This window comes from Chiloscyllium punctatum, chromosome 25 (assembly GCF_047496795.1).
Source record: "Chiloscyllium punctatum isolate Juve2018m chromosome 25, sChiPun1.3, whole genome shotgun sequence".
In the NCBI taxonomy this organism is placed as follows: Eukaryota; Metazoa; Chordata; class Chondrichthyes; order Orectolobiformes; family Hemiscylliidae; genus Chiloscyllium; species Chiloscyllium punctatum.
The window spans coordinates 54,433,820-54,452,187 of record NC_092763.1 but is presented as its reverse complement, the minus strand read 5'-3'; the positions used below and the strand labels follow the sequence as shown (position 1 = coordinate 54,452,187).

General features: G+C 40.2%; 1 protein-coding gene across 5 annotated transcripts in view; it reads right to left on the bottom strand.

The window, feature by feature from the left end:
- Positions 1-18,368, bottom strand: part of tenm1 (teneurin transmembrane protein 1) — a 2,368,941-nt gene that overhangs the window by 1,073,387 nt on the left and 1,277,186 nt on the right. The window lies entirely within an intron of this gene.

Here is an 18,368-nt window from a genome sequence, read left to right as displayed (position 1 = left end):
ATTCAATAAAAGTCTGGAATTGAGATTCGAATGATAACCCGTGAATCCATTATCAATTGTCAGGAAAACCCCACATGGTTCACTAATGTCCTTTAGGGAGGCTTGTGCCATCCTTGCCTGATCTAGCCGACATGTGACTCCAGACTCGCAGCAATACATTTGACTCTGAACTGCCTTCTAGTCAATTATGAATGGGCAATAAATGTTGGCATAACCAGTAATGTACATCCGGTAAAAGAATTGTAAAATGTGTATGTTATTCAACATAGAAAATTGCATTTTACTGATTGAGATGTTAGAGGAGTAGCTTTCATTTTTATTATTAACAATCATTCTTAAAACAATAATTACTAAAGAGGTGTGCAAACTATTTGTGAATATAAATTTTTGGTGCAGCCAGGAAGATACATTTTTGCTGTGCCTTAGTGAGCACAAAAGTTGGGGATGAAGACAGAAAATACTGACAAAACAGAAAATACTCAGCAAAGTTTATGGTTGCTTATATGAGTCCTGCTTTTCAGATGCTAACAAACACGACAAAGTGGTGGCATAAAATTGCTTCTTCAGCTGGCATTGAAAGAGGATGAATGCTTTTTTCCAAATGACTATAACACTCCACAAATTTGACATTAATAAGTTGTAGAATGTAAACATGCCAATGGATTTTTTAATGAATATATGCATGCAGTACTTCACTTCTGAAGACGAACCATATTCAGTACAAAACATTAAGTCTGCTTTTCTATGGATGCAAGCAGACCTTATGAGAATTACCATTACTTTCTGTTTTCCAACAATTTGTTTTTCCATTGAAAGAACATGCCAGGATTGAGATAAACATCCAGCCAATCAAAGATGAACCTTTAGTGCATTAACTCGCTCGTCATGGGATCTGGTGTTATGGTTTGAAAATCTCCAATGCTTTTATTTCTATTATTTAGTAGACTATTCCTAACATTTAACAAAGTCACATTTATGTTCCAAAATTTGCTTCTCTAAGGAATGATCTGCATTTTTTTCTGTATCTCTCTTATTGCATAACACTAATTATTTAACAATACGTATCCATCTTTGGACAAAAGATTTGATTGTCAGCATTTAAAAAAAGGAATTTTGTGGAATTAAAACACATGACAGAGTATTTATGACTTAAAGGGTAGTAAATTATTAACAATGATTAGATCACTGAAGGCAGACTAGAATTTGTGTTTTTTTTGTAAATATATTTATTAGCAAATTTTTTTAACTTTAGAAACATATAAAATTATTGAAAAATACAATCAATAACAAATATCAGTATAATAAAAAGAAAAAAAAACAAGATACAATACAACTACTGTCTACTAACTACTAACCTAGCCTATAATATAAAACAAACCCTAACACTGTGCAAAACAACACCAAAAAAAAGAAAGAAAAGCAAAAAAAACCCCACAAAATACGGAACAGCTATGCTCAACGCAAAGCTCCCAAACAAAGGAATGGGAGCATTGTATATATACCCGTACTAACTCAGGAGACTCCCTCCAGGGCCCAGGGCTTGACAAATCTAACCATCCTGGGTAACCAACCACCCTAGTTAAGATAACTGACAAATCTATGTCCAAATAGCTCAAGTAGGGCTGCCATGTCTGATAAAAATGGTCTGTTGTGTGGTGCACCATGTTTGGAAAAAAGCCCAAGGGAATGAGCACCATAATTAATTTCTGCCATCCCAGCAAGCCCGGCAGGTTCTCAGACACCCAATTCATCAGAATATTCTTCCATGCACAGTATGCAAGAATATTAAATAGTTTCTTCCCATGCCCATCTAAAGATGGTAAATGTGGTAGACCTAAGAGGAGAGATATCGGGTCTACTTTGACTTCAGTCCTCAATACCCTCCCTATCTCTCCCACCACAGCACTCCAATAAACACAGAGCCTGTGGCATGTCCAGAAGCAATGGGCAAGAGTACCTACACTTATTTTACATTTGGGGCACACTGAAGATGCCCCTTTTCTAAACTTCACCAGACAGTCTGGTGCCAGATGAGCCCTGTGCAGTATTTTTAACTGCGTAGCGCAAGTCCTATTACAGGTTGAGATCTTTCGAGCATTCTCCCATATGTTCTCCCATGTTTCAGAACAGATCTCCACTCAAAACCCTTTTTCCCAGACCTCACATAACCAGTTAATATCCTGCCAGGATGCCACCCAGCAGACGATAGAGGGCACTTATCGAAAGGGTGCTTGTGGAATGTAGCAACAGCCTCTCTGTATTGGGCCTATAGGGCTTAGTGAGAAGTGTAGTCTTCTTTTGTATGAAATCCCTAACCTGAAAAAAACGGAAAAGATCTCTGATGGGCAACCCGTATTTACGGCTCAGTTGCTCAAAAGACATCATAACCTCCCCCTCAAACAAGTCTCCCAAATTAGAAACTCCTCTCGCTGCCCATAGTTTGAACCCTGAGTCCATCATCCCTGGTCAGAACCCTGGCATGCCAACTATAGGTGTAAGTGGCGAAGTCTTGGATAAACAACCCTCACTCTGATGCATCGCCCTCCATGCCTTGACTGTACTAATGACAATGGGGTTCCAGCAGTGGTCCATAACTGTCCTCATCTTATCCATGAACAACAGGTTAATAAGAGGGCACTTTGCCTGGGAGGCTCAATATCCAGCCATATTGAGTTTGGATCGTTGGATTGTTATATACCCAATCACAGAGAAAGAACAGCAGGGAACTCAATTGATACCTCCTGATGTCTGGGAAATCAACTCCTCCCCCTCCTTGAGGCAACTGCAATTTAGTAAGTTTGATGAGGGGTTGCCCACGATGCCAGACAAAGGAACCAAACCACCCTATAAGCGTCTGCAGCGTAGACCTGGGAAACATTATAGGGAGCATACACATGGGATAAAGCAAACGAGGAAGAACATTCATCTTAATGAGAGATATTCGGCCCAGCCATGAAATTGGAAGAACCTCCCATCTCTGGAGATCTCGCTTAATATTGTCGAACAAGTGAGCAATGTTAGTCCGAAGTAACAGATCAAACTTGTGGGTAATAAAAATGCCTAGGTATCGGAACCCTGCCCGTGACCACTTAAAAGGGAACTTAGGGCCACCTTCAACTTCTGGCACATCCTTAAGGTTCCCCAAAGGCATAACCTCCAAATTTGCAAAGTTAATCTTATATCCTAAAATAGCCCCAAATGAATTGATACATTGTATCAAATGGGATATGGAGGTCATTGGGATCGATAAAAACAGAAGGACATGATCCACAAACAATGTAATCTTCTGTGCCCTCGATCCCACTTTTGGAGCGGTTATGTGGACGTTCTGACGAATGGCCTCTGCCAGCAGCTCTATCACAAACGTAAACAACAGCGGTGAGAAGGGGCTACCCCGACCAATCCTAAAATTCTAAGACTTCACCCCGTTGCTGATGACCATGGCCAGAGGGTGGCGATATAAAACCTCCCCCCACCTAGCAAAGACTCCATTCAACCCAACTTGTTCTAAGACATAAAAAAGATATGGTCCTTCCACCCGGTCAAATGCTTTCTCTGCATCTAAGGAAATCACCAACCCCTGAATCGATCATTGCTGACAAAGTTGGACCATATTCAGCAACCTTCTCATATTATTAGAGGAGCTACGGCCCCTTATAAAGCCTGTCTGGTCCTCTTTAACAATGTGGGGCAACACCCTTTCCAATCTCAGCGCCAGGATCTTGGACAGAATCTTGAAATCTGAATGTAGTAGAGATGGCCCTGTATGAGGCACAATCCTCAGGAACCTTCCCCTTCTTAAGAATTAAGGAAATATTAGCTTCTCTCAAAGATGGTGGTAGGCATTCATGCACATAGGAGTGATTGTACATCTCCAACATCGGCCCTCACAGAATCCCCATAAACTCCTTATAAAACTCACCTGGAAGACTATCAGGGCCAGGCGCTTTCTAACTCTGAAGTTGCCTAGCTGCCTCCTGTATTTCCTGAACTTTCAAGGGGCATTAAGGAGAGAGGCCTGTTCCAAGGTTACCCCTGGGAGGTCCAGGTTCTTTAAAAAGATCTCCATTTTAGCCCTCCTATCCTCGCAACCGTCAGACCAATACAATTCAGAGTAAAAGCTCCGAAAAGCCTCATTAATCTTTTTGCATCATATGTAAGGACCCCGGCGCTGTCTTTGATTGCAGTAATGGATTGGGGACCACGCTTTTTCCTAGTCAGGTATGCTAGATATTTCCCTGGCCTATCCCCATATTTGAACAGCCTTTGTCTAGCAAAAGCAAGTTCTTTCTTTGCGTTTTGTGTCAATATTGAATTCAAGGCAGCCCGGAGGGCCGTGATCCGCTGTAGCTTAGTCACCGAAGGCCGTGCAAAATGTGCTGCCTTGGCAGTTTTCAACTTTGTCTCAAGTAGACACTACTGTCATTTCTATCATTTCCCTTCCTGTCATTTCCAGCTAGCCGAATAGGAAATAGCTAATCCCCTAGCAAAGGCCCTAGCAGTCTCCCATAACATAGATGGACTACTAGCCATGCCTGAGTTGATAGTCAAGAATTCCTGAAACTCCTTCAAAAAGTATTCCACAAATTTGGAATCCTTAAGGAGAAAAGGATGCAAATGCCACTGCCGCAAACCTAGTCCTTCACTCTTGGCCTTTACCTCCAAACATACTGCCACGTGATCAGAGATAGCTATATTCCCAATTTTACAACCCATAATTGAATCCAGAAGGGTCGAGGGAGCCAGAAAGAGGTCAATCCTTGTGTGACATTTATGTTGGTTTGCAAAAAAAGGTGAAGACCCTGCCGGTAGGGTGAAGACATCTCCAAATATCCACCAGCCCCAACTCCTCACATAAGTCAACCAACGGCTTGGCCTGTATAGAAATAGTTGGGGGCCCACAAGGCATCCTGTCCACTGTCGGATCCAAAAGACAATTGAAATCCCCCCCAATAATAATGTGCCGTGTTCCAAAAGCACTCAACTTAGAGAAAGCACTACTCAAAAATTTGAGGAGATGCGCCGGAGGATAGCAGACATTTAAAATGCCATAAAATGCCAAGATGATCCTAAATCAACATAAAAAAGACAAACTCAGGATGAGCACTCCACCCATCCCTAGCTTCATGTCACCCCGACTTGTGACTAAAAAAGAAACAGAACAAACAAAAAAAAGGGGAGAGACAACAAAGAACATCCACAAAATTTCCCATCAGAAAATCCTGATATTAAAAAAAGGAATAACTTATTCCAAGAATAAAAAAAGGGAAAACATGGGGAAGATAGAAAAGAAAACAAACATTAACTGTATTCTTCAGGCCAATCCATCTATTTTAAAGTGCCTACAAAGCTTTTAGCTTTATCCACTGAGTCAAATGTATAAACTGAGTCCTCGTGGCTGAAATGGAGCACTGCGGGGTAACTCATGGAGCACTGGTTGCCCAGGCTCCTCAGCCTTTTTTTTAACTAAATCGAAGGACTTCCTCTTTCGAATTACAGCTGCAGAGAAATCCTGGAAAAAAATGATTTTTGACCCCTTGTACAGCAGTGCCTGCGGACCTTTTCCCAGGGATCTGGAAGCTTCTATGACCTTTTGCTTGTCCTTATATGAATGGAAGTGCACTAGGACTGGGTGGGGGCGCTGCACTGGGCCTGACCTGTGCACTGTAACCTGATAAGCCCTTTCAATCTGTAGCCTCCTGGACTCTATGTGAAGGCCCAAAAACTTCAGCAACCAGCTTTCAAAGAAGCTGACTGACTACTCACCTTCCTCACCTTCAGGGAGCCCGACAATTTGGAGATTTAACCTCCGACCTCGATTTTTGAGGTCGTCGATATGGTCTCGCAAGGCCCGCACCTCTCGCCCCAGCACCTGGATCCAACTGGGTGAGGACTCCACCGCAACTTCCGAGGCCTTAGTTCAACCCTCTACCACCTCCAGCCTTTCCCAGAGGCCCTGGATCTCCTGCTCATGCTTCTGCAGCACGGATGCGATAGGTTGGACCTGGGCATGAATCTCCCCAAGGATTTCCTCGATCGCAGCCCCAACTTTCAAGGTAGGTCTCTCCATTGCCACAGCTAATTCTTGTGAGTCTGTCAGGTCCCTGGGGGGTTCAGGAGAGGCTGTTGCTACTGCAGTCTCTGGTGTGGTTGGTGCTGCAGGGGAGTGTCCTCCCTGCTGCTGTTTGCTCGCTCCTTTTCCCTTGGCATCCTTCCCACTCCCAAATATTCACAAATATGTGTTCTGTAAGGTTTTAAACTAATAATTCCACCACAAAAGTTGGCCAGGGATGGCAAAGAACACTAGTATGCCTTGGCTGTTAGGCAGAGCTGTCCACAGCAGCAGCCATCTTGCCGAGTCAGAATTTGTGTTTTGACATTGTCTTTATTCATAGTTACACAGAAATATATCAATTTATGTATAATAAATAACATTTAATGTGTAAAGATTCATCTTTTAACTCAGGTGTGTGTTTATATGATACACTGCAAACATAGTGCAGTATTCCTCCTTGGTCTTTATACCTCCACAACGTTCGACACTGTTGACCACGTTCATCCTGAAATGCCTTTCTTCTATTTTCCAGATGGGTTGCGCTGTCCATGCCTTGTTTCATTTGTTTATCTAATTGTATTTGCAGTGTCTCAAGCGAAGGTTCTTCATCCGAATCCTGAAATCCCCCAGGGTCTATCCTGTCTGTGTCCTATTTCCTATCTACCTGTTGCATTTTGGCAACATAATGTAAAGACCAGATGCTATTTTTCACATGTAAGTCCCCAGTACACTATCAGCTGATATTTAGAACTTCTGTCCTCTGCTCTTAATCTTCCATAACCTTATATATTCCTTTTCCAATAAACTCTAGCCTTACAAACCTCTTGAGAACTGTGCCTTTCTCAACATTGGTCTCTTACGCATCTCCTTACATTACCTGCACAACACGATTCGATTTTCCTCTCTGACCAGTCCTCCCTTTTTAAAAGCTACATTATGCACCAAATTTTTAATCATCCTTCCCTCCTGAAATCACCTTCTTTGGCTCAGTGAGATTTTTGTCATATAAACACACCATTGTGAAATGCCTTGATTTCATATATTAAAGATGGTATACAGATGCAAGATGTGAATGAATGTGTTGCCTTTACCTGCTATGAAGTGAACCAATTTCAATACCAAGTTATGTACTACTGTCATAGGAACGCGTTATGCCATGAAGGAACAATCAATTCTTTGGGTACACATTTGAAGGACATGAACATGACCACTCCCTGACCCTGGCACCCACCCTCCACAAGCTCCACTGTATGGTAAGGCAATTCAGAGGATTGCAAGATGACATACCTGATGATTGCAGCTACAATTTGACCACCTGGTGACAGAGCTATGCATACCCAGTAATCCAGGCCATTCTTGATCATTAACCAGGTTATCTGATGCAAAGGGAGATGGTAAACACTGGCACTTAAAAAATAGTTCAAAACACATTCGATTAGAATCATAGAGTCATAGAGATATTCAGCATGGATACAGACCCTTCGGTCCAACCCATCCATGCTGACCAGATACCCAACCCAATCTAGTCCCACCTGCCAGCACCCAGCCCATATCCCTCCAAACCCTTCCTATTCATATACTCATCCAAATGCTTTTTAAATTTTGCAATTGTACCAGCCTTCACCACTTCCTCTGGCAGCTCATTCCATAGACGTACCACCCTCTGCATGAAAAAGGTCTCTTTTATATCTTTCCCTCTCACCCTAAACCTTTGCCCTCTAGTTCTGGACTCCCGACCCCAGGGAAAAGACTTTGTCTATTTATCCTATCCATGTCCCTCATGATTTTGTAAACCTCTATAAGGTCACCCCTCAACCTCCAACACTCCAAGGAAAACAGCCCCAGCCTGTTCAGCCTCTCCCTGTAGCTTAAATCCTCTAACCCTGGCAACATCCTTGTCAATCTTTTCGGAACCTTTTCAAGTTTCACAAAACTTTCCAATAGGAAGGAGACCAGAACTGCACGCAATATTCCAACAGTAGCCTAATCAACATCCTGTACAGCTGCAACATGACCTCCCCACTCCTGTACTCAATACTCTGGCCAGTAAAGGAAAGCATACCAAATGCCTTCTTCACTATTCTATCTACCTGTGACTCTGCTTTCAAGGAGCTATGAACCTGCACTCCAAGGTCTCTTTGTTCAGCAACACTCCCTAGGACCTTACCATTAAGTGTATAAGTCCTGCTAAAATTTGCTTTCTCAAAATGCAGCACCTCACATTTATCTAAATTAAATTCCATCTGCCACTTCTCAGCCCATTGGCCCATCTGGTCCAGGTCCTGTTGTAATCTGAGGTAACCCTCTTCGCTGTCCACGACACCTCCAATTTTGGTGTCATCTGCAAACTTACTAACTGTACCTCTTATGCTTTCATTCAAATCATTTATGTAAATGACAAAAAGTAGAGGGCCTAGCACTAATCCTTGTGGCACTCTACTGATCACAGTCCTACAGTCTGTAAAACAGCCCTCCACCACCACCCTTGAGCCAGTTCCGTAACCAAATGGCTAGTTCTCCCTGTATTCAGTGAGATCTAACCTTGCTAACCAGTATTCCATGGGGAACCTTGTCGAACGCCTTACTGAAGTCCATATAGATCACATCTACCGCTTTGCCCTCATCAATTTAATTTGTTACTTCTTCAAAATACTCAAATTTGGAAGACATGATTTCCCACGCACAAAGCCATGTTGACTATCCCGAATCAGTCCTTGCCTTTCCAAATATATGTAAATCCTGTCCCTCAGGATTGCCTCCAACAACTTGCCCAGCACCGATGTCAGGCTCACTGGTCTATAGTTCCCTGACTTGTCCTTATCACCCTTCTTAAATAGTGGCACCACATTAGCTGACCTCCAGTCTTCCAGCACCTCAACTATGACTATTGATGGTACAAATATCTCAGCAAGAGGCCCAGCAATCACTTCTCTAGCTTCCCATAGAGTTCTTGGGTACACCTGGTCACGTCCTGGGGATTTATCCACCTTTATGCATTTCAAGACATCCAGCACTGATTGTTGAAGAAAATTTTGGTACGTGTTTAAAGCACCTTAAACACTATCTCTTCTTTTCCGCAGCAAACCTGCTAGCAAGCTGAAGGTGGATACGACAGTTGGTGAGGCAAAAATAACAATGATCTTGGAGGATAGCAGCAAGAACCATGAACTTTGGATAGAGCTGGCTGGTGTGAAGTGGTGAATGATGCAGATATTGGTCCACAGTGCAGCTTGTGCATTTTCATTTAGAATGACTTTGGAAGTCACTGGAAATTTCATTTGTAAGGTAACCAGCTAGGTTTATAAGCACAGACACTCACTGGAAAGGAATTGGTTGCATTTTTCATACTTAAGAAACATGTAGCAGGAAATGGCTTTATGTGAGCTAATAGATTGGAGCACAATGGACACTGAGACTAAGGTATAGGAGTGGGTCATCTGGACCATTGGGCCTAGTCTGCTTTTCAATAGAGTTCAATCATGGTTCTGCTCTTCACTCTACTCACCTGTCTGCTTCGTATAAACCCTTGACTCCTTTGTCTCCCAAACATCTGTCTGACTCAGTCTTGAATAAACTCAATAACATTTGCTTTCTGAGGAATAAAATTCTGCAGACTTGCACACCTGAGAGAGATAAAAAAAGAAACCTCCTCATTTACATCTCATTCTTAAATAATATCCTCTCGTTCTAGTCACTGTCTCAAGAAGAAACATCCTCCTTATACACAGCTTATCAAATCCTCTCAATATCACACATTTCAATGAGGTCACCTCTCATTCTTCTAAATGCCGATGAATGCAGGCTCATTTAATCCAGTTTTCATAAGATAGGGCCTTCATCCAAGAATGAGTCAAGTGAAACTTCTTTGAACGGCTTCAAAAGTAATTGTGGACTTTTTGTTTCAAATAAGAAGACCAAAATTGTACACAGTTCCGTAGATGTTGTCATACCAAGGCCCAAGCTGCAGGAACATTTCCCAACTTATGTAGGTTATTTGTCTTCCTCTTCGACCTACAGACTAACCTTGTGACTGATGTGTCAATCCATCCAGATCCTTCTGTGCCAATGAGTTAAACAATTTCTCTCCATTTAGCACACCATTTTTCTATTCTCCTTACCATACCAGACAAATTCATATTTGCCCACATTGTAAGTCATCTGACAATTTTTTGCCCACTCAATTTATTTATAACCTTTTGCAGACATGCTACATTCTCTTGACAACTTAATTTCCTGGTTACATTGATATCATTGGCAAATTTAGCTACTCTACATTTGGTCCCTTCAACCAAAATCATTCATTTTGTTCATAAATATTTGAGGCCCCAGCACTGCTCTGGGGTATAGTCTCTGCTCCCTTCTAGCTAACTGATCCCTTATCCTTTCCTGATATGAACCTTATTATTTACTTTACTGACTTCCAGAAGACAGTCAGTCATGTGTGCACATAACTTTCCACATTTGGAACAAAATTATCAGATTTAGAGAGAGATCATGCAGGAAGATGGGAACAGGAATAGTGCTGTGTGATTAATTCACATTCTTAATGGTGCAGACAGCATGCGAACTTTATGCTGCAGGCTACTGAGTGGTTGCATGCCTCATTTAAGTGCCTAGTTCATATAAATTTGGTCGCACTTAAAAGTAACCAACACAAATTAAAGATAAGGTGTATACTGGTTGCAGTAACTGGTCACATAAGAGTGTCTGAGCAGAAAGAAAAGTGTAAATGGTACAGCAAGTTTGTTTCAAGGTTTTTCTGATGCAGGTGAGGCATAAATGCACCAGGTGGAAAGAAGAAATGTCTTTCTTCCGCCAGGGTTGTGATGACCTACATAAAGACATGAGGAAGGCAGTGGGAGCAGGTAGTCTTCACTAACAATGGCACAATGGCACCAGTCTAGACCCTGGGACCTGGTCACAGGTCAGGAACAACTTGATGATCTCAGACAACTAGTCAAGGTCACTGAATACACCTTTAAATGTCATAGCCTAAAATGTGGGCCATTATTGTGCAAATGTAATGTACATATGTAAATATTTGGAAATGCTACATTATCCACACATTCTTTTCACTTACCAATTCAGTCTCTCTATCGAGAATGAGTCAGAACACATATTTATAAACCTCATATTATTCTCACACACTATATGACTGTGAGTCACAGACATCTTCCAGCTTGCACATCCTATCAATTCAATGTTACAAAGCATGTGACTCGAAATAATCACATCACACTCCTCTATTTTATCACAAAAGAGTAGTCCATAATAATAAAAAAACAACACACTAACAAATGGAGTTCAATACACTAATAACTGGCCAAATGGAGGAAATAGTGCTTGTCATCATTGCAGTGGTCATAAGTAAGGTCATGGCTGGTTTTCCATCTGAAACCACAATGAAAACTTTATCCACCTTCTTACAACCCAGTTCCCCTCCATCTCAAAATCATTTTTGAGCAGCAATCTGATTATTATCTGTTGTTCTTCCTTCCCTGTGACCCTACCTTCAACACAACAAGCCAAACACCAAATCCCTTCCTTCGCATGTATCACCCTTCTACTTTGTAAATATTTGAGAACTGCCGCCTGGTGTGACAATATGAAAGGCTACCTGTTGTGCTGAAATACGATCTTTCAATCTCACAATTGCAGCCACAAGTTCAGATGTTGCCACTTCAAGAGTGTTCTTTCAAGAATACATAGAAACAGAACCAATATAAAGTGAGTCATTGGGTTTGAGTCAACTGTTGTCAAAGTAGGGGGGCAAAGAAAATCAAGTGTCAGTATTATAAAGAGAGAGGTTGAAGACAAATTCGGTTGTAAAGGATTCAGATGAGGAAAAAAAAGGTCATGCACACAGAAATGTTCCATAGGATTGCCAGAAAGCACAATGTCAAAAAGCAGGAAGGAGTCCTGTTCAGAGCATCATGTAAAGCCTTCAGTTCATCCTTTCCAGTATAGAAATGGCAGTTACCTCCATAAGAACATGTATTGACCTGCCCATGATGCAGCACCCAAGGGACACATCTCAGCTTTCATCATAGCACAAGCAGCAGTTACCCAGTGCCCAGAGCGGCAGTAGAAGCTCAGACTGAGGTCATGAAGTCCTAGCTTGTTGTTGCATACAGGCTTTAAATGCCATTGCTTAAGGGGTTTTCAGAGTGTTACAGCAGGCCAATAATCTGTGACCCAATAACTTTCCAGGATTGTTAGCACCAAAAGCTATGTGGGACATGAACCTGTCATGTGCATTCTTGCCAATGTCCCTGCCATTCAGTTAGTAGACGCAGACTGCGAGCACAGATGCTCAGGTTGTGCAATCTGCAGCTAGTTTTTCAAGGCTCAGAGTTGCTTGACAGCATCGAGAAAAGCCATCTGCAGCCTGAAAGTCAGCAGCTTTCCAGGAACTATGCTGTAGCCATTGAGGGAATAGTGTACAGGTATACCAGATCTGGCAAAGGCACCAGCAAAACAGACACTTTGGGGGTTCATGAGGGTGATTGTTTTATTTTTGTATGGACATTGGATGGTTGGTTAGACCTCATTGGTATGGATTGGTAGCTTTGTAGTTATCTTACTTTAGCATAGTGGCTAAGAGAATGCTGTGATACTTCATAATTGAGAAATAGGTATGCGTGGGACTGTTCAGTAGAGATTTGGGATTGTGTTCCATGGAACAGTTGTGGTAATTATAGATAGCCCAGCCCTAATGGGGATATAACAGTGCCTCCTCCCTTCACATCATTTCTTCTGCTTCTTCTTGCTCTTCAGGTTCAGACTGTTTCCTTAGTGTATGGTCTATGCCTTCATGATGATGTTACAATGATGGATCAAAGCCCTGAATGACTTATGAACATAATACATTTTTAAACAAGGCTTTTTTTAAAACAGAGGTATTAGCTCAGAATGATCGAAAATATATTTGCTGATAATGGCATTCACTGAATTCATTGAAAGTCCCAATGTGAACCTGCCACACCTGTAGAGTGTTAGAAGAACTTCAAACAGAGGGATTTAAAAGGAAGAAAAGCAATGTAAAAAACTGATAGAGCTTTCCTACTGAGAAGCAAAAGCTCCTTTGGATTATATCCCAAAATGTGGATATGAGTCGAAAGACATACTTGTATTTTACCCTCTTAGGAATACAAAAGGATAAGGGTTAAAAATCTTTGCAGCTCCATTCACAGCATGATAGTGGGTTGATGTGCTTTTGTGGTTTAGTGTACTGTGAAAGTCACAGCTTCAGAACAACCAATAGACATCACTGCACTGCAGCTAAATCAAACCTTTCTCTCTCTCTTACTCTAGAAGTCTAGATGTCAGGGCAGCCAGTGAAGCCATCGTCAAAGAGGAAATAGGACAAAGCCAAGGATCTCAAATTGAACTGCTTCACTAATAACATCAGCCTTACTGGTATCATTCAGTTTAATTGCTGCAATATTTCACTTTGTGCTCTTCGTGAACCTAAAGATTTCTGTATATATTTTTAATTGTCGGCTTATTACTCAATTCATATTTCCAATCGGTAGATGTGTGTGTCACGATTTATTATCTTTTCTTGTGTTTAAGGAGCTAATAAACTCATCTTTTCATTAGCACAAGAAAACCTGGTCAATTTGACAGTTTTTAAAGCATACATATGTTTAGTTAGGGTAAGGTATCCTTAAGGGAAATGGTTTCAATAACTTTCTGCAATTCAGACAAGCAACACATCCAAGCTCAAAAAAGTGACTGGAGATGTATCAGCAACTAGTCTGGGAATGGTTAATGATGTCTTTAAATCTGACCAATAGGGGAGTCCTTCCTGTGACAATGCATGTGTCAAATGTGAATGTTTAAGGCAAAGCATTATTTGACCTGTAAGTTCTGGTGTTAAGTCAGTGATGTACATTGACTGATCTCACAATTCACACACTCCAAATACTTCTGGCCCAAATATCTAAAGCTAATTCCTCAAAAAATTGGAATCTGACACAAATGGTATTGGGCGCGAGATTATTTTGGTACCAAATCCATACTGCATAGACAACAGGTGCAATGGTATCTAATATGTGTTCTGAGTTTGCAAATGCAGTATGTGATAAATGTAAATGTCCCCGTTATTCAACAGGGGGAGCCCTTCCATAATTGACATCAACTGCACAGAGATCTTCATATGAATATTGCTTTGGGCTCCTTAAAGATTGAAACATGGCATGTAAAGGGCATTTAATCAGCCAGCACTGCAATCCCTCATTTGAAAATCATACCATGTACATTTTACTCACAATGTTTTTTGAAAAGTTTGGATTCCATCAAACAATTACTTTCTTCCAGCATAAAAGCTTAGTATCTTGATGAAATACAACAAACAGGAATGAAATGGAACTCCCAAGGCATTCAGCTCCAGAGGGCTACACTGTATAAAATCAACTGAAAATATTGAACAGTCAGGCTAGGTTATAAAAGCATGTTCTTCATTGTGCTTTGATAATTCACTTTTCTCTATGTATTAACAGTAAAAATCTTACACATTGATGTACCTGTCAAAAATAATATTACTATGATGGCAAGCTGCATACCAACAAATACTCCGGAGTCTAAATCTCACCAATCCACAAAGGTATACAACCATTAGATTTATACTGTACAAATCTCAGGTCATGCACTAAGCATAGTCATTCAAATTTAAATGATTTTTCAGCAATCCTGAAAATGATTTGATTGATTGACTATGAACCAGGTTCAAGGCAACACATTAAAGTACAACACATCAGAATAATGTGAATAAATGTGTTTCCTCAAGTATCAAGTGAACTCATATTTTACACTTTTTAAGAATCCTTAAAGAATGCAACATTATGAGGATAACATAACTTTGAAATTAAGTTTCAAATGTGAAGTCACAAGTGTTGAACTCATAAGAACGTCTCAACTTTGGTTTTCAAACCCCGTGCAATGAGAACGCATTTTGAATATGATAGAGTACATCCTGGAAGGTCTTCAATGTCTTCCAGGGTCTGCTTGCATTGAACTGCAGAATAACACATCCAAAAAGTTAATTTCATACTTGAAGTTAGAATATGCACTGAAACAAATATGATGGCTATGGCTTCAAAACAAATCTGTTTGCATTGAGAAATTATTCAACTTGTAATCAAATGTTAATGGAAGATTGGTAGGATAGCGAGTTTAGTTTTTATTCAACTTCATAATGAGGACAAAAGGGGAACACAGTGAAGTAGTCACTGAAACAATAGCCTAAGGCTGTTACTTCCACAAGGCACCTGGGTTGTTATCCTGCAGGATGAGGCTCTTAATAGCTCTAAGCCTCCTGCACAACATGTCTCCTTGAACAATGACAAGAATGAAAGACAGTGCTGACAGAATAAATAAGCAAACATTGTCTGGTTACCTAATTTACCAATTCTATTTTTCTACTCTGAAAACATCCTGCAGGTTTCCAGCAATATCTGAATGCATTTAAAACAAATAATTATAGGACTTGTTGCAGCACAGATTCTATAAGGTTGTAAATTATGTATAAGGTTGTAAATTATGTCTTACAGTAGTTACTAAGATACTCAACATGGAAATTTGAAAATCTCATAAGAGTTTTACTTTAAAAAGTAGTTGTTAATGCATGGAGCTTTCAAAGTATTTTTAATTGATTTGTGGTTAAAAATCAAAATTATCATTGTGCCACCATTGGAAATAGGTTGGGTAGAGGGATCTATGTTTCGGTCATTGGGAAAAAAGAACATGCCCTCAGAAACAATGTTGCCAAGTGCCCATGTACAGATATGTATATTTTAATCTTTGCATCTTCTGCTACACAGCTTTCAAATTATATTGAAAGGCAAATTTTCCACATGTGCAGCAGCAATAGCATTGGGAGTTATTTCATATTCTGTGCCCATAAATTCATCATTAAGAATGCAGTATTAGTTTCTGACAATGTTGTGGATCTGAAAGGAGATGAGATTACAGTTCACCAGCCATGAACTGAATTCCCACAGTGCTTTCTTCTGTACGAACAGAATCTCATTTCTCAACCACCTCAGCTGGGCTGTCAGCACAGAAGAGGCATATGAATCTCAAAACATTCATTATGTTAATCTATTATGTTAATTTGGATATTATCAGAATGATTCGGGAGGGAGGGGATGGCGTTTGACATCCATTTCAGCACTGAGAGAAAAGTCTAGCGGCTGGGAATATGATCCAGGATGATAAAGATATTAATCCTGTCTCTATACTAAAAATCACTTTTTCTCAGACAGTTGCTATACAGGGAAAACAACATTATTTTTTATGTTTTATTATCAAGTATGAATCGATAGAATGTCACAGAATTTCCTCAATACAGGTCAAGTCATTTGTTTTCTCGTCGTTTTCCATGACTGTGCTGATTGCTACCAAAGCAACTGTGTTGTGCAGGAAAGTGCACTGAATGGGGTTGTCTGCAGGCACTGTTTAGAAGGCTAGAATTATGTAGCTAAGTAGTGTCTTCTGAGCCAAAGTAATGAAACACTTGCACACTTGAATCAACTCACAAATAATTTGATCATACACAGGAATTTATCAAATTAACACTTTCCACAAGGGCTTCAAAAATACTTTAATATAACACAAAATCTAATCCTGTTTTAAGACTGAATGGTTAACTCTTCAAAAAGGCAATATTAAAGCTTCACATTTCAATGCAGATTTGTTAAATTGCATGTTTTCTTTTCCCTGCATTTGCTCTCTTTGTACTTGCCAATGCTTGACTGGTATGTTGGTGGCATCGACTTTTCTCATCAGTGCTTCCAATGGGACTCTGAACATCCCAAGAACATCTCTGCCAATTAAAGCAACTGCGGATATACATAAACTAAAGTGCATTACAGATGTGCAATCTCACTTGGTCATTTTGTTGGTATACTCACTCCTTTAATTCTGATGCATCTGTTCAAAAATTCAAACATCCGTCAACAATATTTGTTGTTTTCCCCTTCCCCCAATCCCCACCCAGTGAAAGCGATAAAACTTATTTGTGCATGGAACTCCCTCTAGTGGAATAGCTGAGAAAAAGAAAATTGAATGAGAGGCAAGTTTCAATGATTATTGGGCTTGATTACAAACTCCTGATCATTTTGCTGGAGTCTACCTCAGCTGCCTTAGGGTGAAGCCATTTTGAAGTCACTTTGCACACGATAAAACAGGATGAGCAATTTGGCAATTGTTTCTCCCTGTATGTGAAGGTTTGTTGAATAATTTCCAGCTCGGTTGTAAGCTGTCTGCACTTTTCTTTATTGGAGTCAATATCAAATTTGAGCGACACAATATACTTTCCATGAAATGCCACGTAAGTCAACTGTATATAATTGAATCATTTTAATCCAAATATCAAAATAAGTATAACAAAAACACAATAAGACTGTACATCCTTTTTTCGAAACAAATTATCAATGCTGGAGGTCAGTGTAATGAAACATCAATCTTCAAATAATAGTATGCTACTTGATTAAATAAATGTTCTTGCTGTATATTAGGGCTCATCTGTTTTATTTCTGAAGTTTAGTACACCATGTTCTGCTGATACAGGCACTGAAACAACTTTACAGAAAAATAAAGACGATTTTTCTGTAATTAAGATGTGTGGTTCAAGTTGGATCTCCGAGATCTAAATTTCACTTTGCACTTTCACGAGCCAACTAATGGAAAAATGGGCTTTCTTCTGTAAATCAACATGCTTAGGTGGCCTTCCTCTTCATGTTTCAAACAGCAAGAAAAAAACTCTTCTGGGCAAGAGATGGAGATCAGTGACTTCTATCTCGTTACACTGACGTTTATTAAATAGAAAATAGGTGACATGTACCAGAGGCAAACAATCAGCTTTTTGCATCAGTATTATTTAATATGCAGCATTTGAGTTTTTGAAAGGTAAAGGATGCGACCTTCTCCAACTAAAACAAAAATTACAAATACACCCTGGCAGTCTGCAATGTCAGTTTAAAAACAAGCAGGGACCCCTTTTCTAAAGTACATGTTTTCAGCACCACTATAAAAGGATTGTTGCAACAGTTACCTAGGAGAAGTTGAGTGATTCTGGTGAATTATTAGAGAAAGTGCCTATTCTTCTTCAGACAGTTGCCAGAGTACCTGAGGAGTCAGTTAGTGAAATAAAGATAGATAGTGCATCACATTCATCCTTATCGATACCAAACAGAGGGCAACGTACTCACAGCATTAAATGCCAGCTTGAGTGCTGTCCACAAACAGCTGTGCTGTAACCTTGAACCAGCAGGTATTCAAAGAAAATGATATTCCGTTTGATCTTGGG